A 24,386-nucleotide genomic window follows, 5' to 3' on the forward strand; every position below is an offset into this window, starting at 1 on the left:
AAACGGAAATACTATCCAGGTTTATTGACCAGGCTCAGAGAACCTTATTGAGTTGCCAGTACTCCCTAACAATGGTAACCATCAGTTAAAAGGAATTCTAGCAAGAAATGTCAGCAGAAATTTCTTGGTGACTGACAGACATTAGTGAGGAATGTACTTTTATCTCTGACTACATGTGATAGTGCCTGTAGTCTTAGATATTCACTGAAAGGATGCACTGGCTGTATCTGAACTGCTTATCTAGGCACCACCATGGCCTGCCCTGTGAGCTTTAGTGGTAGTCCAGCCGGTTGCAGGATGGCTTCAGCAAGCTTAAGACAGATATCAAGAAGATAAGCAATGGGTAACATTAAATATTTAAACTATATATGAGTCTAATTAGAACTGGGTTAGTGAGGCAGTGAGGGTAGGAGCTGTTTGATGGAGAGGAGCAGCAAATATGCCTTTATTCTCTCAGGGATGTGGCTTGGTCTATTATTCTGTTATTCTCTCCAGTGATACTTTCCAGGGATGTGTCTTGATCTGTTGACATCTCATTTTTCAAATCCTTGTTCTTGCTTTCCATTAAAAGCTTAAAACCTTCTCCTTCCTTCTCCATTCTCTATTCCCATCTGTCCCACTCCAAATTCCATTTCTTACTTTAGCTGTCCACCATTTCTGGTTCTCTGGAGAATACACCCCCTCTGAGGTTCCTCGAGGTGCAAGGTACACCTTCCTCAAGTTGCCAGGGGTCTCATTTGGCCCCAGAGATTCTGAGGAATCCTTTCCCCTGGACCAGGACACTGCACTGAAGCAGAGAGTGCTCCATTTGTTCAGCTTTTTCCATCCTGAATACCATTCTACTGATGTCCTATTTTTATAAGCTCACTTTTGTTGGTGGATAATGGGTTACTCTAGCTCTTGTAATTGTATTTTACCTGGAAATTCTTTGGAGATAATGTTGTAGTCCCCAGAGTTACTTCAATAATGAAAATATCAGACACTTTGTCAGACCAGGGAGAGATCGTTCTGGTCAGGGGAAAATCTTGGGATAGAACAGTGGCCTCCAGATCATACCTTCATCAGCATCCAATAACAAGATTGGTCCAGATCACAAGTCCACTTCACATTAGCAGTCATTAGGGTTCTGCTGTATCCATCCCTGAAAAAAATAGGGCAGTGTGAGACGGTGCCAAGCAAGACAAACTCTGAAATACACAAGGCTAAATGACACCTGCCCCACTGAAAGAAGGTCAGTGTTTTCTATGAAAAAATGATTAATAAATATGTGACAAATTCTGTGAAAAAATATACATAAGTCACCCATTACCAGGAACAATTAAGCAACGAACTAATTATAGGGATTCAAATTGCAAGACCCTCACAAGTTTCTGGGGATTCAAATTGCAAGACCCTCAAAAATTTCGAAGTCAATTGCTAATATCTTTTCAGCTCACTCCTATGAAGTAGGAACAGAAGCATCATTATGCCAAGCTGTTCTTTCACTAAGTGCTTGAGGAGGCGCTTGAGTTTAATTGCAGTCAGGCAACCTACTTCCCAGGAGCCGTTAGGCAGGTGTGGGGCAGGGGAAAGGCAGGATGTGGGCGCAAGATAAATTAACCCCTTCCCAACGCGTGCTAATGTGCTTTCAGCTACCTTTGCCTCATCAGGAAGGCTTTAGGGGCTTCCCTGGTGGTTCAGTGGTTGAGAGTCCGCCTGCCGATGCAGGGAACACGGGTTCGTGCCCCGATCTGGGAAGATCCCACATGCCGCGGAGCAGCTAAGCCCGTGAGCCACGGCCGCTGAGCCTGCGTGTCCGGAGCCTGTGCTCCGCAACGGGAGAGGCCACAACAGTGAGAGGCCCGCGTACAGCAAAAAAAAAAAAAAAAAGGCTTTAAAGGGGCCAAAGAAATTGAACTCCCCAATTGCAGTGAAATGTTTGTTTTCAGATCCTTTCTTGCTTGGCAAAAGGATTTAGGGGGTAAAGGAATGTCCAGGTAAGAGCCCTGATAATTAAACATCACACAGAAATATATACAAAGCATGTTGAAAATGTTGATATGATTCATGAGACAATTTACCTAGATGACCGCATATACATCTAGTGTACATGCATTAACTCTGGGTGATGTTGACCCTGATCAAAAACTCCTAAGAAGAACAAGGATAATTACTGTCAGAAATTATCTGTCTTGGTTAGCCTGGTCCCCTCAATGGTAACATTACATTAGAAGCTCAAACAGATAAACCCTGAAATCTCAGTAGCTTAACACAATAGAAATCTTACTAAAGCAAAATCCGAAATGGATGTTCCTTATGGGTAAGGGATAATCAGAGTTATTCAGACACGCACACTGGTGGCGTCTCTGCCAGCTTCACCACATTGATTCCAAGGTCGTCCAAGGCATCAACATCTAGCCCATGGATGGAAGAAGAGAAACCGTGGAAGAACACAAGATCACATGGGAGGATTTTATGGGCCAGTACTAAAAGTGACACAACTTCAGTCCACATTCCATTGGCCACAACTCAGTTAAATGGCCATGCACCACTGCGTGAAGGCTGGGAAATGTAGTCAATGTGTCTAGGAAGAAAAGAAACCAGAACTGGTGAATAACTAGACAGTCTCTGCAACATATCCCATTCTCATCCCCACCTCCAGTACCCCTTTTCTGAATCTCCTCCCACTACCTCTTCTGCAAATTCAGCCCACCCTTCCAGGCTCCAGTCAAACCTTTCCTGGTCACCCCCGCCTTTATATGTCTCCCCATTTTCACAGATTTTTAGCCTACTGCTTCCCAAACTATGGTTTAGAGACCCCCAGCAGCAGAATAACCTAGGAATCTTGATAAAATGCAGATTCCTGGGCATCACCCACACGCTGAAGAATCAGGCTCTCTGAAGTTCAGGAATTTCTGTGCTTAACAGAGATTTCAGCTGATTCTGAAGCACACTAATGTATGAGATCGCTGATCTAGAAGTGTTGCCATCTCTGCTCTTGATTATATGAGATTTATAATGCTTCTCTAGAGTTTTTTCCATCTCCAAGTAATCTCCAACAAAATCTTAGACTTTCTGTAGGCTGAGGTGATGTCTTTTTCTTCTATTATTTCCCCTACAGTGTCTAATGTTGCGTTGGGCACATAAGAGAAGCTCAAAATGCATTATCAGGTTGATTGTGGATTCATCAATGGAATGGGTAGCTGCCAAGTAAAATACACTAGACAAAGAGAATTTTTCAAACTGGAAAGATGAAGGCTGAGAACGGACATGATGAGAGCCCAGAAAACCATGAAAGGCCCAGTTAGAGGGAATAAGAACTCAGTCATTTCTTCCTGGTAATACTAGAATTTGTCTCCCCTCATCCAATAGCAACAAAAAACAGCCAATCACATTCAAAAAAGGGTGAAAAGAAGCAAAAGGAAGGACTACTTTGCACCATTTTTAATGAGCTCAAAGAATTTGTTCCCCTCAAAAGAGAATATATATATAAAATTTAAAACATATTATATATAAATAATTTGCAAATTGTACATGCAATACAGGACACTAATAGAAACTAAAAAGTTGGAGTACATCCCTAACCCATGAGAGTTTTGATGTCATTGACAGAAGATACACCTGCCCTTCAATTATGCCCTTGTACCCTTTTGAAAATGGAATCTTTGTCTGGACTATGGAAAGACCAGGTGTCTTTGCAGGAGCAGAGTTGTGGCAAAATTGAGTAAATGTTGTGCAACCAACCATGTACTGAGTTACTAACTCATGCACTATGTAGCCATGAGTTCATAAAATAAGCCACAGGGACTCTGTCCCTATTTCAGTGTTCCCTCATCTTCTCTCTGTTCTTGCTCCTGCTCCCCTGCTCCAAATTCTGCCCTGCTCCTGAGCCTCCGCTTTCATCCCTTGTTTCTGGTTCTACTCTCACTCTTTGTACCTAAAAAAAAAAATGAGCCTTGGCTTTTATTTTCTTTTGTGGCACTCCATAAGTTTGAGAATTTGGAAATAAAACCTTGTAAGACCCAAATCAAGCCCCGAGGCCCAGGTCCTGGCACCCAGACTGGGCTCACCTTATCTCCTGGGAAGGAGGAATCAATCAATTCCAGAACACTGGGCAGCTTCCAGAGATGATCCCTTCTACTCCTTCCCTATTCTAAAATCCTAGAATAAAGATGCTATGAGGTAATATGCCATTGTCCCCTGAACTCATCTGAACCGAAGAAAGGGGTGGAGAGGGAAAGAATGTTTAGCTCTTTAACATGGGAAAATCTCTTCTATCTCTCAGTTCCCTGGTCAGGGGCCTATATGATCGGCGATTTCATAAGTACCATCTGCACTAATAGTATCTTACATTTATGGAGTGTTTAGCATTGTACTACTTTACATTTATTATCTAATTTTGTCCACACAATGACCCATGAGGTAGGCAGCAACATCATTCTTTACCAAAGAAGAAATTGAGGCTCAGAGAAATTAGGTAACTTGCCCCAAATCACACAGCTGGGAACTGGCTGATCTGAACTTGAACACAGACTTGTCTGATTCCAGAGCCCACACAATGACCACACTTAACTGCTAAATGACACATCACTTGTATCACTGGAGGGAGTTCACATTGAAAAATTCCAAGGAGGCCTTATCAATAGTTCTGTTTAGCCATGATATTGTCTGTCAGTGAATATAAGCTTCCTGAAGGCAGGGACCACATGCAATCTGTACATGAGAATTAAGAAAGCAGTATTACAAAGTTTCTGCTGCTGCAGATACTGGGAAAGATGTTACTGCCTAAGGTAACTCGTTTTATATTCTGATTTAAGGGTGAAGTGGAGAGCAAAGTTTGTGTGGAGGGGAAGGTGAAAGGGGAAAAGATTTGAAAACTATATCCAGAACAGGCTTAATCTGAAGAGTCAGAGAAGGTATCTTCTCTGAAAGATCTTTCACATACACTGAAACCAGATATAGCACTATAGGATGAAATTTTTCATAGCCTTGTCTTTTTTTTTTTTTTTTGCGGTACGCGGGCCTCTCACTGTTGTGGTCTCTCCCGTTGCGGAGCACAGGCTCAGGACGCGCAGGCTCAGCTGCCATGGCCCACGGGCCCAGCCGCGGCATGTGGGATCTTCCCGGACCGGGGCACGAACCCGTGTCCCCTGCATCGCCCGGCGGACTCTCAACCACTGCGCTACCAGGGAAGCCCAGCCTTGTCTTTTAATATGTGGAGAGTAGCGGGGGGTAGCCAGAGGAGAGAATAGAACGGACATATCATGAAGGCTTTTAATTGGGAAGATTAAAAACCTACATTATCAAAGATGGGGCAACAGCTTTAAAAATCCTCCTTAACAACTCCAGTGAGTCAAGCTCTTAAAACTTCACCAGCTCAACAATAGGAGTATTACAGTATTTGCTCCTAAAAATGTGTCTCCAATTGCTTTAAGAAATTCTTTTAGTCCTAAAGTGACTGGATAATAGCCATCACTGTATCTGTATATTTTGAAATTGGTTAAGGATGAGAAATATTCTTAGCCCCCAGCAAAGATAGTTTAAAGGTCAGAGCCAGTTTCTGACGAGTGAAATAAAATGCCATTTAAGTGAAATCAACTGACTGGTTAGAAATAAAGACATGAGTAAAGCTTATACATTTATTTTATTTCTATTAAGGTTCTCGGTATCCTAATAAATTGATAAAGGGGCAAAGGAAGAGAGATATTTGTTAATTTCCCATCATTGCTCAAGCAAAATAGAACGGATTCTTATATAAAACCTTCTGGATAAATTACCAGTTTACATTTTTCAAATGTCCTTGATCCTAACTTATCATGTAAAAATGAAGTTTCACTAGATATATTTATTCTATTATTTTCGTATCTCTTAGAGAATGTAAAATGTTAGAAGATGCTTGGCTTTAAAACAACTTAAACCAGTGATCCCTTATTAGAAATGATTAATAACATAATGAGTGAACATTTAAGCAACTGCTTTAGTGGCAAAAAATACTGGAATCATGATCTCAGCAGTCCTCAGCAGAAATCCTAATTGAATTCAAGGGGGAAATGCCCAAGAAAAGCTTCTCATTACTTTTTCAATCATAATCATCATCATCATTACCATCCTGTGTGTGTGCATATGTGTGTCACACAGAGAAAGAGAGAGACAGTGCACAAGACAGCAAGATAGACATCAACCAGTTTTCCAACTATATATCTTTTTTTCAGAAGGCCCCATTTGAAAAGAAAATACCAAAGGAGGGGTAAGCCACTAACCCCTTATTGCAAACTTACCAGATATGCTTTAGTCAATGAGACTGACTAGTTATCCTTCAAAGCCATTTTCTCTCCATCCTAAACACACAGCTAGAGTCTACTTCCCAGCCTCCAATGAAGTTAACTGTAGCCATGGACTGTGAGCACAAGGTACACATCCAGTCCTGACTCATAAAAACCTCACACACATGATTCTCCATGTCCTTCCTTCTTCTGCCAACTTGACACAGAAGAGAATGGCAACCTTGGGACGGACATATTGAAGATGATAGAGCCACAAGATGAAAGTAGCATGAGTCCCTAGAGGGAGAACCTCCAGCCAATCAGGAGCACCCATTTTGGATTCTTTTGCAAGAAAAATCAACTATTGTGTCAGATCACAGAGAGTTGGCAGTTTAACTGTTATTGCAGCTCCATTACGCTAACTAATACTCCAGCAAAGCCTTTAGGAAATGAAATAGAGGACAGATAAAGCTTTGATGACAGAGGAAAGAACTGGCATTGTCTGGGTCCTACAGTGCTGGGCAGCCATAGGGCAGTTCGGGGAGTCTGGAATGGTGGGAGGTGAAGTTGCAGCAAAGACAAACCTCTCCCCTTTCCCATTTTGCCTGGGGACAGCCCTTGTTAAAGTAATAAACCTGATGCCACAAGATGAATCACCTCAGCGTGGTACTATTTATACCTCTGATCCCTACTCATGTTCCTGTTCAAAGAGCACAGATTTATCATTTTAATTATCTAAAACTTGTAGAGATTTAAACATCTGTTTTAGGTGTTCAATAAGTATTAGAAAAGCAATCCATTTTTTCTTTAAGCCCAGTCATAATTTACAGTTTTCTGAGGCTTGCACAACTCATTGCAGCCAATGCCCAAGGGGAACTTGAGAGAGAAGCAGGGAGCATTTTAATTAGCCCACAATTAATTCCATTTAGGCTGCCTCCATGAAATGTAACCACCTTAAAGAACAGTAAATCATTCAATTACTGATTTTGATGTGTTATTCAGCCCCAAAGACAAAAGCAATAGTATTGATATTGAGTGTTCTCAGCATTGAATTTAGTGGCAATCCAATGGCTGTCTGAGGAACACTTAGGAGGCATTTTAGTGATTCAGAAGCTGTTGCCCAGCCCATAAGATGAAGGCTTGATCTAACAGTCTTCATAATTTGATTCAGGAGACTTGGTGTGTCATCTCCTCCAAGAATAATAGTTTAAAAAGGATGGGGGCATGATCCCAACAGGAAAACACAAAAGATTTAAAGAGACCCATTTCTAGAACCAAATAGCAGTCTCTTGGATTGCCCTTAATCAGTATACCACTTTTCTCTTTATAAAGAAGAACCATATTCAAATGGAAAGAAGACATAACCAGGATTAGGTAAACTGGCATCAGCTTTGGCTGAACCGAAGAAAGATATAATCCTCCATTCAAAACACAAATCAGATCATTTGTGTTTTGAATGCTCAAAACTTTCCAATTACTTCACACTACTTTTAGAATGAAATTCAAAATCCTTACGTGGCCTATAGGAACAAATCATCTGGCTCCCACCTGCTCCCACAGCCTCATCTATATATTCCATTCACACTGGCCTTCTCTGAATCCCTTTTTTTTCATTTCTTATTAATTTATTTCTGGAATACTTTTTTTAAAATTTTTTAATTTACTTTTTTATACAGCAGATACTTATTAGTCATCAATTTTATACACATCAGTGTATACATGTCAATCCCAATCGCCCAATTCATCACACCACCATCCCCACCCCCACGCCACATTCCCCCTTGGTGTCCATAAGTTTGTTCTCTACATCTGTGTCTCAATTTCTGCCCTGCAAACCAGTTCATCTGTACCATTTTTCTAGGTTCCACATATATGCGTTAATATATGATAATTGTTTTTCTCTTTCTGACTCACTTCACTCTGTATGACAGTCTCTAGATCCATCCATGTCTCAACAAATGACCCGATATCGTTCCTTTTTATGGCTGAGTAATATTCCATTGTGTATATGTACCACAACTTCTTTATCCATTCGTCTGTCAATGGGCATTTAGGTTGCTTCGATGACCTGGCTATTGTAAACAGTGCTGCAATGAACATTGGGGTGCATGTGTCTTTTTGAATTATGGTTTTCTCTGGGTATATGCCCAGTAGTGGGATTGCTGGATCATATGGTAATTCTATTTTTAGTTTTTAAAGGAACCTCCATACTGTTCTCTATAGTGGCTGTATCAATTTACATTCCCACCAACAGTGCAAGAGGGTTCCCTTTTCTCCACACCCTCTCCAGCATTTGTTCTTTGTAGATTTTCTGATGATGCCCATTCTAACTGGTGTGAGGTGATGCCTCATTGTACTTTTGATTTGCATTTCTCTAATAATTAGTGATGTTGAACAGCTTTTCATGTGCTTCTTGGCCATCTGTTTGTCTTCTTTGGAGAAATGTCTATTTAAGTCTTCTGCCCATTTTCGGATTGGGTTGTTTGTTTTTGTAATCTTGAGCTGCATGAGCTGTTTATATGTTTCGGAGATTAATCCTTTGTCCATTGATCCATTTGCAAATATTTTCTCCCATTCTGAGGGTTGTCTTTTCATCTTGTTTATGGTTTCCTTTGTGGTGCAAAAGCTTTGAAGTTTCATTAGGTCCAATTTGTTTATTTTTGTTTTTATTTCCATTACTCTAGGAGGTGGATCAAAAGAGATCTTGCTGTGATTTATATCAAAGAGTGTTTTTCCTATGTTTTCCTCTAAGAGTTTTATAGTGTCCAGTCTTACATTTAGGTCTCGAATCCATTTTGAGTTTATTTTTGTGTATGGTATTAGAGAGTGTTCTAATTTCATTCTTTTATATGTAGCTGTCCAGTTTTCCCAGCACCACTTATTGAAGAGACTGTCTTTTCTCCATTGTATATCCTTGCCTCCTTTGTCATAGATTAGTTAACCATAGATGTGTGGGTTTATCTCTGGGCTTTCTATCTTGTTCCATTGATCTATGCTTCTGTTTTTGTGCCAGTACCATATTGTCTTGATTACTGTAGCTTTGTAGTATAGTCTGAAGTCAGGGAGTCTGATTCCTCCAGCTCCTTCTTCTTCCCTCAAGACTGCTTTGGCTATTCGGGGTCTTTTGCGACGCCATACAAATTTTAAGATTTTTTGTTCTAGTTCCATAAAAAATGCCATTGGTAATTTGATAGGGATTGTATTGAATCTGTAGGTTGCTTTGGGTAGTATAGTCATTTTCACAATATTGATTCTTCCAATCCAAGAACATGGTATATCTCTCCATCTGTTGGTATCATCTTTAATTTCTTTCATCAGTGTCTTATAGTTTTCTGCATAAAGGTCTTTTTTCTCCCTAGGTAGGTTTACTCCTAGGTATTTTATACTTTTTGTTGCAATGGTAAATGGGAGTGTTTCCTTAATTTCTCTTTCTGATCTTTCATTGTTAGTGTATAGGAAAGCAAGAGATTTCTGTGCATTAACTTTGTATCCTGCAACTTTACCAAATTCATTGACTAGCTCTAGTAGTTTTCTGGTGGCACCTTTAGGATTCTCTATGTATAATATCATGTCATCTGCAAACAGTGACAGCTTTACTTCTTCTTTTCCAATTTGGATTCCTTTTATTTCTTTTTCTTCTCTGATTGCCATGGCTAGGGCTTCCAAAACTATGTTGAATAATAGTGGTGAGAGTGGACATCCTTGTCTTGTTCCTGATCTTAGATGAAATGCTTTCAGTTTTTCACCATTGGGAATGATGTTTGTTGTGGGTTTGTCATATATGGCCTTTATTATGTTGAGGTAGGTTCCCTCTATGCCCACTTTCTGGAGAGTTTTTATCATAAACTGGTGTTGAATTTTGTCAAAAGCTTTTTCTGCATCTATTGAGATGATTATATGGGTTTTATTCTTCAATTTGTTAATATGGTGTATCACATTGATTGATTTGTATATATTGAAGAATCCTTGCATCCCAGGGATAAATCCCACTTTATCATGGTGTATGATCCTTTTAATGTGTTGCTGGATTCTGCTTGCTAGTATTTTGTTGAGGATTTGTGCATCTATATTCATCAGAGATATTGGTCTGTAATTTTCTTTTTTGTAGTATCTTTGCCTGGTTTTGGTATCAGGGTGATGGTGGCCTCATAGAATGAGTTTGGGAGTGTTCCTTCCTCTGCATTTTTTTGGAAAAGCTTGAAAAGGATGGGTGTTAGCTCTTCTCTAAATGTTTGATAGAATTTCCCTGTGAAGCCATCTGGTCCTGGACTTTTGTTTGTTGGAAGATTTTTAATCACAGTTTCAATTTCATTACTTGTGATTGGTCTGTTCATATTTTCTATTTCTTCCTGGTTCAGTCTTGGAAGGTTATACCTTTCTAAGAATTTATTTCTTCTGGGTTGTCCATTTTATTGGCATACAGTTGCTTGTAGTAGTCTCTTAGGATGCTTTGTATTTCTGCGGTGTCTGTTGAACCTTCTCCTTTTTCATTTCTAATTTTATTGATTTGAGTCCTCTCCCTCTTTTTCTTGATGAGTCTGGCTAATGGTTTACCAATTTTGTTTATCTTCTCAAAGAGCCAGCTTTTAGTTTTATTGATCTTTGCTATTGTTTTCCTTGTTTCTATTTCATTTATTTCTGCTCTGATCTTTTTGATTTATTTCCTTCTGCTAACTTTGGGTTTTGTTTTTTCTTCTTTCTCTAGTTCCTTTAGGTGTAAGGTTAGATTATTTATTTGAGATTTTTCTTGTTTCTTGAGGTAGGCTTGTATAGCTATAAACTTCCCTCTTAGAACTGCTTCTGCTGCATCCCATAAGTTTTGGATTGTTGTGTTTTCATTGTCATTTGTCTCTAGGTATTTTTTGATTTCCTCCTTGATTTCTTCATTGATCTCTTGGTTATTTAGTAACGTATTGTTTAGCTTCCATGTGTTTGTGTTTTTTACATTTTTTCCCTGTAATTCATTTCTAATCTCATAGCGTTGTGGTTCAGAAAAGATGCTTGATATGATTTCAGTTTTCTTAAATTTACTGAGGCTTGATTTGTGATCCAAGATGTGATCTATCCTGGAGAATGTTCTGTGTGCACTTGAGAAGAAAGTGTAATCTGCTGTTTTGGGATGGAATGTCCTATAATTATCAATTAAATCTATCTAGTCTATTGTGTCATTTAAAGCTTCATTTCCTTATTTATTTTCATTTTGGATGATCTGTCCATTGGTGTAAGTGAGGTGTTAAAGTCCCCCACTATTATCGTGTTATTGTCGATTTCCTCTTTTATAGCTGTTAGCAGTTGCCTTATGTATTGAGGTGCTCCTATGTTGGGTGCATATATATTTATAATTGTTATATCTTCCTCTTGGATTGATCCCTTGATCATTATGTAGTGTCCTTGTCTCTTGTAACATTCTTTATTTTAAAGTCTATTTTATCTGATATGAGTATTGCTACTCCAGCTTTCTTTTGATTTCCATTTGCATGGAATATCTTTTTCCATCCCCTCACTTTCAGTCTGAATGTGTCCATAGGTCTGAAGTGGATCTCTTGTGGACAGCATATATATGGGTCTTGTTTTTGTATCCGTTCAGCAAGCCTGTGTCCTTTGGTTGGAGCCTTTAATCCATTCACGTTTAAAGTAATTATTGATATGTATGTTCCTAATTCTCTGAATTCTTCATTAAGTGTCATGCTTCTTCCCCCCTCTGGGCTTTTGAATAGGCTCTCTGCCTGGAAGGCCCTTCACTCTTACCCTTCTTCATCCAAATAACCCCTACTCATCCTTCAGGTTTCTGTTCAAAATGTCCCTTCCCCAGCCAGACCTTCCATTGCCCTCAGATCAGGCTTAGACCACCCATTATATGTTCTCATAGCACTCACTCTATTTATTGCATTCCCAAACTTCTATAATATGATCATCTTACTTTTAAATAAAAAATAAAATTTAAAAACTATCACTACCAACACAGGATACATTACTATATCATATCAGCCAGCTATCAGATAGAACTGTTTGGTTTTCCTGGGGGAGGGGGGAATAAAGGACAAAGGCACATTTAGAGAGGCAACGTGGAGGGAGAACCACCAGGGAGAGATGGGGAAAGCGTGAGGTATGAAGGCCTTGAATAGCCATCTGGAAATAAGGGGTAGAGAAGGAGAGGAGAAGGAGACTGAAGATCACCTCATAATTTTGCTGTTTATCTATTCTGGTCCTCAACTCAGTGTGCAAAATAGGATCACAGATGAGATGGAGATGAAGGAGGATCAGGTGGGGATCAGACATATCTTGCAGTTGCTCCACGTTTAACCAAGAGTCTCATGGTTATAGGATGTGCTCATCTCAAAAAGGGCCATTGAGCATTCTAAGCAGAGCACCTGGGAATTTACCTGCTTTCTGAAAGTTCTGCTTCTCAAATTTTTCTAGAGTTCTTTCAGAGTTACAATTTACTTTTAATGATCAATTTCACTACTTGATAATAAAATACACAGTATTCCATTTTAAAAATCTAGAAGATGGGCACCTCTGATATTTATAGGTTTCTTAAGTATACAAATTTTACCTGGTCAGATATCTATTAGATAACGTTATGGAAAAAGCAGGCGAACCACAACATGGTCTTTTATTTTCCTTTCCAGACTGAACAGTTCCTGCAGAAGTCTTGCTATATATACTTATATTTCATATGAGTACATCTCTTTGTAGTGATTTTTTAAAACAGGACCAGAGGCCAACCTAATTCTAATAGGCTTTTAACTTTTTTTTATTATTTTCAATGATGATTAAATTAAAGCACTTATAAATTTTTTAAACATCTTTATTGGAGTATAATTGCTTTACAATGGTGTGTTAGTTTCTGCTTTATAACAAAGTGAATCAGCTATACATATACATATATCCCCATATCTCCTCCCTCTTGAATCTCCCTCCCACCCTCCCTACCCCACCCCTCATAAAATTTTAAAACTATAGAATAAAGTAATAATAAGAGCTGATATTGACTAATCAATCACTAAGGTAGTATGCTGACTATTATACATCTGTAGGACTACTATAATCATTACTGTTTTTACAGAATAGGAAATTGAAGCTTAGAGAAACCATGTACCCTTCTTGAGGTCACATGGCTAGTAAGTGATAGAGCCAGAACTTGGACCCAAGCAGTCTGTGTTAAGCTGGCTCAACCATTGCTCCACACTGCTAAGTAGTAAAGTATGTGGTGAAAGTCTCTGAGCCTGGGGTATGGGTTAGGCTGCTTGAAGGGTCAGTCAAAAACGTTTCTTGTGAACATTATTGATAATTAAAAATAAGCAGTGTTTTTGTAGTTTGACATGGCCCTCTTGATGCCATCTGTTTCAAAATGACTGTGTAAAATTGTCCTGCTTCTGAATTCAACACAAAAGCCCTTAGAGAGAAGTGTCTTGAGAATAGATAAAAAACCTAAAACCTATCAGCCAGACAGTGCCCTGGCTCTCTGCTAGACCTGGAGTGGCTCTTCCCTTGCCTTCCCAGGTAAGACTGCATCATACTGACCAAATATCCAGAACTAATTAAGCCAGGAAAGTCTAAAGGAGAACAGGATTAAAGGAGATTAGATCTAGCTACAATCCAAGACTTCCTACTTGTTCAATGTGAACAAGACTAAATAGAGCAGAGCTGTTGCTTGAATGGCACATAAGTTGGCTCACTCCTGTTTGTTCTCCCTCCCTCCCTTCCTCTCTTCCTCCCTCTGATCCATCACACCCTGGAAAGGAATAATGATGGCCTTCACAAAGATAAGAGGATTTCATTTCCCACCACCAGGAAGCCAGGAAACACTCTCAGGCATTTAACTCTTCAGCAGCTTATTTGAAGCAATCGCACTGAAGGCAGCAGCTGACTGGGCCCCTTAAGGCTCTGATTTGTGTGAAACACACACAGCAGGCCAAGTTCTGCTCCCAGCCATTCACAGAGCTCTCTCTACAGCTCTCTGACATCTCCAGGCTGGCAGAAGAGAGCTGCAGTACCTCCAGGCCTTGTAGAAGAAATTATTTTCAAAACCTTTTTCCATCTAACCCTGTTCTAACTAGAGTTCCATAGAGAACTGTTGGACAGCATCTAAGAAGATACTTTCTTAACTGGGTGAGAGTCTATCATCTGAACTAGAATTTTTCTTTAAAAAAATCAATGATTATCTTAATTAGTCTTGTTTAGTAAATATACACACACACACAGACACTGATCAATATATGAAAATAACCAGGGGAGAGAAGAATGAGGAAGAGAACCCTTAGGTATGTGGGAACTGAAATAAGTAGTGGAATGTGGATATCACTTCCCCTGCAGCATTCTGAAGTGGTATCTGATTATTTTCTCACACCCCAATTATCCCAGGGCCAGAAATCACCCTCACTCCCCATTGCTATTTCTAGTGCTCTTTACTCTTGTAAACCTCTCTTTGGCTTACATCATCTGACTATACCAACCTCTCTCTCTCCTTCTTTCTGTAGCCATCAACAATTCTTTTACTTATCAGACCTCGGTATCATCCTCCCCAACCCAAGCCCTGTCATCTTTCTTAGTGACGTCAACATTCATATAGATGGTTCGTCCAAACCCCTGGCTTCTAATAGTTCCTTGATTTCTGAATTTCCATTGGCCTGCCCCTGCACCCCAGCTTAACCACCCATCCCTAAGATTCTTGAATCTGCTTCACCTTCCATATCACTAACTCCAGCATCCTGCTCTCTGTTCATAACCTCTTCTCTTTCTGCTTTGCATATTCAAGTACTTCCATTACAACCATTTTTGACTTAAGATCTCCAGTTCATTGACTTCTTCACTTTACTCCCAATCTATCAGCTAGCTTTCCTTTATCTAGCTTTTTATCCAGTTTCAATCCCTCAGCCCATCTTTTCCATAATTTTTGTCAACATCATAAACTCCCTTGCCTCTCTCTTGTTTCATTGCACTCATCTGGCAAAACCTTAACCCAGGATGAACACTATTGTCCACTTTCACCAGGTCTGTATCAGAGTGATCAGTAAGTGCTAGACAAAGTCACACATGAGGAAGACTAGGACAACGATGTGTTCAAGACTGCCAACTTCATACATGTTCTCAACACCACCTGCAATCCTAATATGTGTCTTTGGTCAATTCCATTTTCCTACTCTCTACAGACTACTTTGAATTTTCTTCATCATCCTCAAACCTACATCCCTTGACTCCATCCTCCTCCCTCTGTCTCAGCAAATTACAGAGAAAATTAAACCATTAGACATAACTGCTCTACTCTTCTTGATTATAAACACAAATGCTGGCCTACACCTGTGTGTGTCTTTTCACCATTAAGAGCCAGCTCTACCACTTGATAGCTGTGTGAATTTTTTCAAATCACATGTCCTTTCTGTGCTTTGTGTTTTCTATAAAATTGGACAATAGTAATAATTAATTACTAATTAATAAGTTTTTAAAATGTAATGAGTTAATATGTGTAAAGTGTTTGCAATAGTGTGTGGCACTTGGTAAGCCCTATTTAACTATTTACTATTTTGAATGTTATTATAACTATCCTCCCCTCTATAATAAAGGAACTAGCATTCCTCCTAGCTAAGGTAAATTCCTCCACCTGTGCCTAATATCCCATCTCTTCCATTTACACCAGGAACCTCTCATCATGCAACAAACGTTTGTTACGTGCCCACTATGTACCAAACACTTTTCCCAGACTTTGGGTAGACAGGCAGGTATGAACTTGTAGTATTCAAAGTATAGCAAGAAGCCCATCAGGGCTAGAGCAGAATGAGGAAGTCATATGGGATGGGAGAGGTAGTTGGACCATAAGACTTGTATGAATAATGTTTGCTGAAATCTCATTGGCTGTCATTTTGTTTCAAGATTGTGGACAAAGCCATAAATTGAACTTTACATAAGACCTGATAGCAGATATTAGTGAACCATCCAAATGAGTCAACTTCTTCAGAAGGTGCTATGGAATGTTAGGATCCACCTTAAAATCGAGTTGGCTAATAGAGCTCATTCAATGATTAAAAAGGTTAAGTCAAGAACCTACCTGTGGCCTTCTCAAACCCATCTAGTGTCACCCGTCCCTATTAGTTGTGACTTACACGGGCCTCTCAATAATCTATTCTTCATCTCTATAGTTCATACCATCTCTTTGCTTTGAAATTTTCCTGTTTGCCTCACATAGTGTGGCTTGTGTTTTATGGAGTAATGGATAAGAGCACTGGCTCTGCCATTTATTAAATAGACAACTTCTGTGTGTCTCTGTTTCCTCATCTATAAGGTCAAGATAACAATAGCAGCTATGTCATAGCACTGCTGTGAGACTTCAATGGTATAGTACATGTAAATTGCTTAGAACAGTGTCTGGCCCGTAGTAAATGGTTAAAGGGTGAGCTCTGTAGACAAGTTGGCCTAAGTATTATTCCCAGCTCTACATCTTACTAGCTGTGTGCCCTCAGGCAAGTTAATTTACCTCTCTAAGCCTCTATTACTTCATTTGTAAAATGGGGATAATATAAGTACCTGCCTTACAAGTTGTTGTGAGGATAAAATGAAATATAATGCAGGGAAAGTGCTTAACACACAGTAGTTACTCTTGTTATTATGATTAAAGTCTCAAACTTTGCATTTAAAAAGCCAGATTTCCTGTGCCCCCTCTCCATGTAAAACTGTATTGCTTTCTGCCATATATTTCCTTCCTCACCCCTTGGCCACTTTCCCAAATCCTAATTATCTTTCCACTCAATATAGGATCCCTCCAAGGCTAATGTTCCTACCCTCAATCTGACAGCCTACCTAAATGTTATATGCACCTTCTGTCACACAAAACCAGGACCTCAGATAGGAGTAAACACATTTCAACTGTCACTTGTTCCATCTTTATCCCATTTATTTTCACCGGTGATTATCACATTTTGGAATTCATCCTCAAATCAGAATAGTTCCCTGGCAGCAAGACAGAGAAGGCCTGAGAAGGGGCTGGAAGCTGACCATGGCAAACACATCACACAGAAGATGACAAAGGAGATACAGTCAAGCACACAATGCCTGGAGTCCAAAGCAAAACCATATGAATCACCCAGAGGGCCAGTGCTTGGGGTATGATGGATAGGGGATGCTAGGTAGCAAGGGTTCTATCAGGGAGAAGGAAACTGGGGAGAGCGAGGCGGCAACAGTCTGGGATGAAGGAATAGAAAATGATTTCATCTCTTCCTCAGTGTGACTTGAGGCAAATCCATTATGATTTTAGAGTTTTTTATTTTCCTCTTGTAAAGTAGTTAAATATCCTCTCTATAACATATGTCCCCCTATGCCATGTAACTAGAAACTTCCATGACCAAAGATTCATTTCTTTAGGTTGAATGAGTATTTCTATAATCACCCTTAGAAATGCTTGCATTCCTGGGAAAGTTATATATAATACCATTAGTATGAACCATAGGGGAGTGTCACCTTGGGGAGTCCTAAAGGAATGGGACCCAGGGCTGAGAAGTTTTAGTTGGGAGAATTGGTTTCAGGAAAGGTCAGAGCAAGAAGGCAGGCTCAAGTTGTAGTACTTCTATGAGGCCAAGAGCATGCAAGGTAAACATAAAGGAAGAGTATGAGCCAGGAGTGAATGAACCATTGGATATGAAGCACAAAAGACCTGATGGCTCCATAATTTCCCCGTTCAGTGGATATTTATTACTTATTATCTTACTTGACCTCACCATGGGAATGACTTTGGTTGACCTCTTCTCTCACTCACAAAACTCTCTCTACCCTAGAGAGTCATCTTTGACCTCTCCTTCTCCTTTATATTCTGTATCAAAATAAATATGATGTCCTACTGAGTCTGTCTCAGAAGTATTTTTTCAAATCTCTCCCCTCCGTTCCATCCCTTCTTTCACTGCCTTAATGTCATCCCTCATCACTTAGCACCAGAACACTACCATAATCCCTTCTTAACTGCTACTTCTGCAAAGCTCCTATCCCATTTCTACACTAATATCAGAGAGTGTCTGAAGTCCTAAATCTAACCATGTCTTTCCACTGCTGAAAATCCTTCTGGTGCCCAAATGTCTTGGCCTTTGCCAATCAGTGAATACAAATGAGGCCACATTAATACTCTTACCAAAATCACAATAGCTCTCAGATCCTACCTGTTTGAATGCAGGAAGTTCAACCTTTTGCAGAATATTTCTAGAAACTCTCAGGGGTGTTAACAGGTGTCCATAAATCCTCCCAGCCATCTCTTACTGATGCAGATGTCTGATCCATGATTCTGCAAACTGAGATCTATAAAGTGCCTAGGAGGAAGCACTTCAACCTGTAAGTTTGCTCCAGCTGATGTCACTAATGCCCAGGAATTACTTCGTGAGCTAAATGGCACATTATTTGAATATACATTATTTGAATGTGGCTACTACCACAGCCTCTGACAAGCTAATTTCCAAAGCACATAGGTCATTAAGAAGAGATGTCAAAAATAGAGGATCACGGCTGTCCATTCCATAGTCTTCAGCCTATGATAGGGCAAGTGACTACCCAGCCTTCCAAGCAGATACAACTACCCTCTGGGGGACTCCCACTGCAAACACTTGCCCAGAGGATCATCAGCCAGGCCTTCCTTCTGTGCTGTGAGGGCAAACATGAATGAGAAAAAAACCCTAGCCCAATTCACCTCCTCCCATCCTACAGAGATGCTCATTTCAGGAATACCTCTTTCCACTCTGATCATCTTCTAGGGTGCTCATATTGTCCTGGGAACTGGGAAAAGTGACAGATGAATAGGGATGCTCTTGCTGAGAATTCCCTCAGGATATCTATATACCACATGCAGCTAGCCTAAGATGGAAATAAATTTAAGAGCTAACACTTACATGGCACATACTATTTGCCAGACACTGCTTTAAGCACTTTAGTACCACGTAAGATAGATAAATATCATCCCCATTTTACAGATGAGAAAACTGAGAAACAGGGGGAAAGCAACTTGCCCAAGGTTATACAGCTAACAAGTTGTAGAGCCAGAATTTAAACCCAGAGAGTCTGGTTTAAGACTCTATGTACTAAACCACTCATTTTACTGGAGCTCTCCAGATGTAGCTCTGAGGAGCAGTGACGATTTAGCCTCAGCTAGGTATGTGTCCTCCTTCCCTTCCACCCCCCACCAACCACTGCCACCCCACCTCACTGATAGCCTTTTCAAACCTTCTGGTTACACCTATGTATCCATAGCCTTTAAGAAGCCTTTCCCTAACATGTGTGGGGAACTGGGACAAATGTAAAAATGGAGGTATATATACCACGTGTCCAAATAAGTTGAACAAACTTTAAATAAAATATGTTCTATCTTCTTACCTTGATAAATATACCTTCATAACAACCTGGAAGTCTAGGTTTGCAGAATTCTTGGGCTCCTCAGAGTTCTTCATAAAAATTTGGCAGCACAGGGAAAGCCAGCCCACCGCCCTTCTCTGCCCACTCCTGGCTCCACATCCTGTCTGGTATGTACTATATGAGTGGAAACTCTAGTCTGAGTGTGAAAGATCCACCCACACATCCCACAAAGTCACCCTGGGGCCTAGATGTATGCACACTAATGGTATGGTCTGCCTTTGGGAGAACAGACCCTAGAAAGAGGCTTATGAAAGCTCTGGAAATAGGTTTCAAGCCATTTGATATGAGAGACTGAGAGAGAGAGGTTACAACAGTACCTGGTACATAGTAAGCACAACAGAAATCTTAGCTATGATTAATCCTCTCATAAAAAGACATGCATCATGTGTGCAAATGAGGCAGACTCCCACCCCTAAAAAAAGGCATAGAGGCTACTGACTGCCCATGCACAGAATCCAACATATTTTGGTGAGAATAAGTTTCTGAGCTGTGGAAACACAATCTTCCAGTCCAAACCTCCTCAGTTGCCATGTGTGAATTCAAACAATTTTTTTTAAAGTAGCAGAGCATCACATTGTAAGCAAATTCTTAATCTGTTGGTAAAGAAAATTAAGCAAAGAAAATTAAGTAAAAACATATCCTCAAGCTCATTCTTACGAACACAACCATTCTTCAACCCAAATGCAGAGGTTATTAGTTCTTTTTTCCTATTATACAAAGTGCAAAGAGTTGGAAAAAAGACATGCAATGTGTGAAAATCAAATAAGTGAATTGCAGGGCTGCCTAAACGGTGTGGAGAGAAAACTGAAAGTTGCCCTACTCAAAGTTAATTTCCCCCAGGTACCAGAAATTTCACAGACTGAAACTCATTTCTTTGGGTTAAGGCATCTTTTCCAGGAACCACACATTGTAATTATGGGCTGGAAGGTCATTTATTAGCCCATTATTAGCTTAAATTAGTAGTGTGAAATTTATCACCAGATGACCAAGAGCTGAGAGCAAGGTCCTAGGGCCTAGATTCCCCAAGGTCTTCACTGGACCTTCACTGAAAAGAACAGAGGTGAGGGAGCTAGTTCACCCCAGTGCTTGGGGGACAGAGCCAAAAAGGCAGAGAACACCCTGAATGTCTTTGCTTCAAGGTTTGTACCTTTCCAACTCAACAATGAAAAAACACAAACAACCCAATTAAAAATAAGCAAATAACTTGAATAGACATTTCTCTAAAGAAAATATACAGATGGCCAATAATCACATGAAAAAGTGCTCAACATCAACAAATCATTAGGGAATCGGAAGTCAAAACCACAATGAACTATTACTTCATACCCACTTAGATGACTAACAAAAAACAAAACAAAATAGAAGATAGCAAGTGTTGGCAAGAATGTGGAGAAACTGAAGCCCTTGTGCACTATTGGTGGGACTGTAAAATGTGGCTGCTACTGTGGAAACCAGTATGGTGGTTCCTCACAATATTAAATAGAATTACTATATAATCCAGCAATTCTACTTCTGGGTATATACCTAAGAGAATTAAAAACAGGAACTCAAACAGATAATATGTACACACATGTTCATACCAAAATTATTCACAGTAGCCAAAGGGTGGAAACAATCCAAATGCCCATCAATAGGTGAATGAATTAAAAAATGTGGTATATTTACACAAAAGAATATTATTCAGTCTTTAAAAGGGGGGAAATTCTGATACATGCTACCACACGAATGAACTTTGAAGATATTATAAGTGAGACAAACCAGTCACAAGAGGACAAATATTGTATGATTCCACTAATATGAGATACCTAGAATAGGCAAATTCTAGGTGTCTAGATAGAAAGTAGAACAGTGGTTGCCAAGGGCTGGGAACCAGGAGGAATAAGGAGTTATTGTATAATGGGTATAGAATTTCAGTTAGGGAAGATGAAAAAATTCTGGAAATGGATGGTGGTGAGGGTTGCAAAACAATGAGTGTGTACTTAATGCCACTGAACTGTACACTTAAAAATGGTTAAATGGGGACTTCCCTGGTGGCACAGTGGTTAAGAATCCGCCTGCCAATGCAGGGGACACAGGTTCTAGCCCCGGTCCGGGAAGATCCCACATGCTGCGGAGCAACTAAGCCCATGCACCACAACTACTGAGCCTGCGCTCTAGAGCCCGCGAGCCACAACTACTGAGCCCGTGCACCGCAACTACTGAAGCCTGCGTGCCTAGAGCCCAAGCTCCGCAACAAGAGAAGCCACCTCAGTGAGAAGCCCACACACCACAACAAAGAGTAGCCCCTGCTCGCCACAACTAGAGAAAGCCTGCGTGCAGCAAAGAAACCCCAACGCAGCCCCCCAAAATAATTAATTAATTAATTTTAAAATGGTTAAATGGTAACTTTTATGTTACATATATTTTACTATAATAAAAGAAAGTATTACTACCTGCCTACCATAATACTTCTAACCCTCATGAGAATACTATGTGACTGGTATTTATAAAATTTTTACAAAGAGTTGTATCTTAAAATGTTTTGCATTCCAGACCATAGTATATCCATGTTTGTTTCAATGCTTCTAAAAGGGTCCCAAAATCTTGGCCCAACCTTGTTCTTGGAAGATGTTTGCCCGGAGGCTGCAAAACAAAACACATTGTCCTCTGCCAGCAATTTGAGAAGTGAAGGCATAGAGCAAAGTTTCTTAATTGTGGGATTATTAACATTTGGGGCCAGATAATCCTTTGTTGTTGGAGGGCTGCCCCATGCACTGTACGATGTTTAGCAGTATCTCTGGGCTATAGCCACCAGTTGTCAGTAGTAAGAGATACAGTTAGACTGAGGCCTGGGAAAGGTGGTCCTAGACAAGCAGAGGGTAACTTGAACATATCAGATGCCAGTGAGGATGAGGAAACAAACTTTGCCTACTTAAAAATGTGGCTGAGGGTGGGGCTAGGTGGGTGTAGGGAGAAGGTCTGTTAACTGAAAATGTTTTAAATGATTCTTAACTCATTAACCCTGCTTATTCTCCAGTTAGGCAGAAGAGTTATTTCTCTCTGAATTTTTTTCTGTGACCTAATTGATTTCTTTGAGATCTCCTCTGTTCTTTCATTGGGCTCTTTAAGCCACACAATGAAGTCAAAGTACCTCATATCAGTGACTGTACAACTCTTTGGGGAGGGGAAAACTTTCCATTTTTGCTGAGTTCATAAACTATCCAATAATGGGCCTTAGACCTTGGGATTTTTAAGATTATAGTTTCCACTTATTTTGTGCCTACTATGTGCTAGGCACCATACATATGACTTAATTCATACCTTTGCTTTAATCCTCACAACAGCTCTCATAACAATGCCTGTAAGAAAGATATTTTAATACTCATTTTCTACATGAAACTGAAGTTCAGGAAGGTTGAGTGCCTTAAGCAAGGCTGCATGGCTAAGAAGTGGCAGATTCAAACATAGACCTGTCTGACCCAGGAGTTTGCTCTATACACAGTGCCTCCCACAGTGGATCTATGCTCCCTGCTTCAAAGCAGATTCCACCTGAACAGGGAAGAGCTGAACTGGAGGTCCCTTCTAGTCCAGGGACTTGGGTGGGGGAGGGGTGGGGGAGGGCAGAGGGCTTAGAATCCAGGTCAGGAGAGCACACCAGACCACTTATGCTGAATTTCCATGTATAAGCGCCTCCTCTATGAATTGGCTCAATCACTGAGTTTGGCTATCTAGAGTTGAGGTAGTATGGAATACTGGTATTGTCTGAACATGTAAGGTGCCTTGCTAGTTACCATACAACCTTCAAGACAAATGGTTCTCAAAGTCTCGTCCTAGACCAGTAAGATGACCTATCATCTGGTTTTCCCAGCATTGTCCCAGTTTTAAGCATTAAAAGTCCAAAGTTCTGTAAAACTCCTCAATCTCAGGCAAGCTAGGATGGTTAGTCACCCTTTAACCCACAGCACCAGCATCACCTGGGAAGCTGTTAGAAATGCACCACCCCAGACCTCGTAGAAACTCTGAGGGTGGCACTTAGCAATCTGTTTTAACAAGCCCTCCAGGCAATTCTGATGCATGCTACAGTGTAAGAAACACTGTCCAAAATAAACCTTTTAGATGACTGGGAAATGTGCCCATTTGTCTTCCTGCCTTTTTCTCTGTACATCCAAATAAAACACGCTATTGAGAGAAAGCCTGTTGCTTAAGTTTTGTTTTGTTTTCTATCTCCAAAGTTGTATGAAATTACTGTTAGAGCTTTGTGTGAAACAAATAAAAATCCGTTAGGTAAATATTTATTGAACACCTACTATGCATCACTGTGTATTCCACCACTGTTCTTAGTTTGCTTCCTTCTTAATTTTGGCAGTTGCATTGTCCATAGTATTGGACACTATATCATATGATGTCACTTATATGTGGAATCTAAAAAACTTATTTACAAAACAGAAACAGACTCACAGACATAGAAAACAAACTTATGGTTACCAAAGGGGAAAGGGAGTGGAGGGAGGGATAAATTAGGAGTTTGGGATTAACAGATATACACTACTATATATAAAATAAACAACAAGGACCTACTATATAGCACAGGGAACTATATTCAATATTTTATAATAAACTATAATGAAAAAGAATCTGAAAAAGAATATGTATATTAAAAAAACTGAATCACTTTGTTGTACACCTGAAACTAACACAACACTGTAAATCAACTATACTTCAAAATAATAATATTGATAATATCATTATAAATAAGAAAAATATATAGCATTTTGGGCAGGA

This window comes from Globicephala melas, chromosome X, assembly GCF_963455315.2.
Source record: "Globicephala melas chromosome X, mGloMel1.2, whole genome shotgun sequence".
NCBI lineage: Eukaryota > Metazoa > Chordata > Mammalia > Artiodactyla > Delphinidae > Globicephala > Globicephala melas.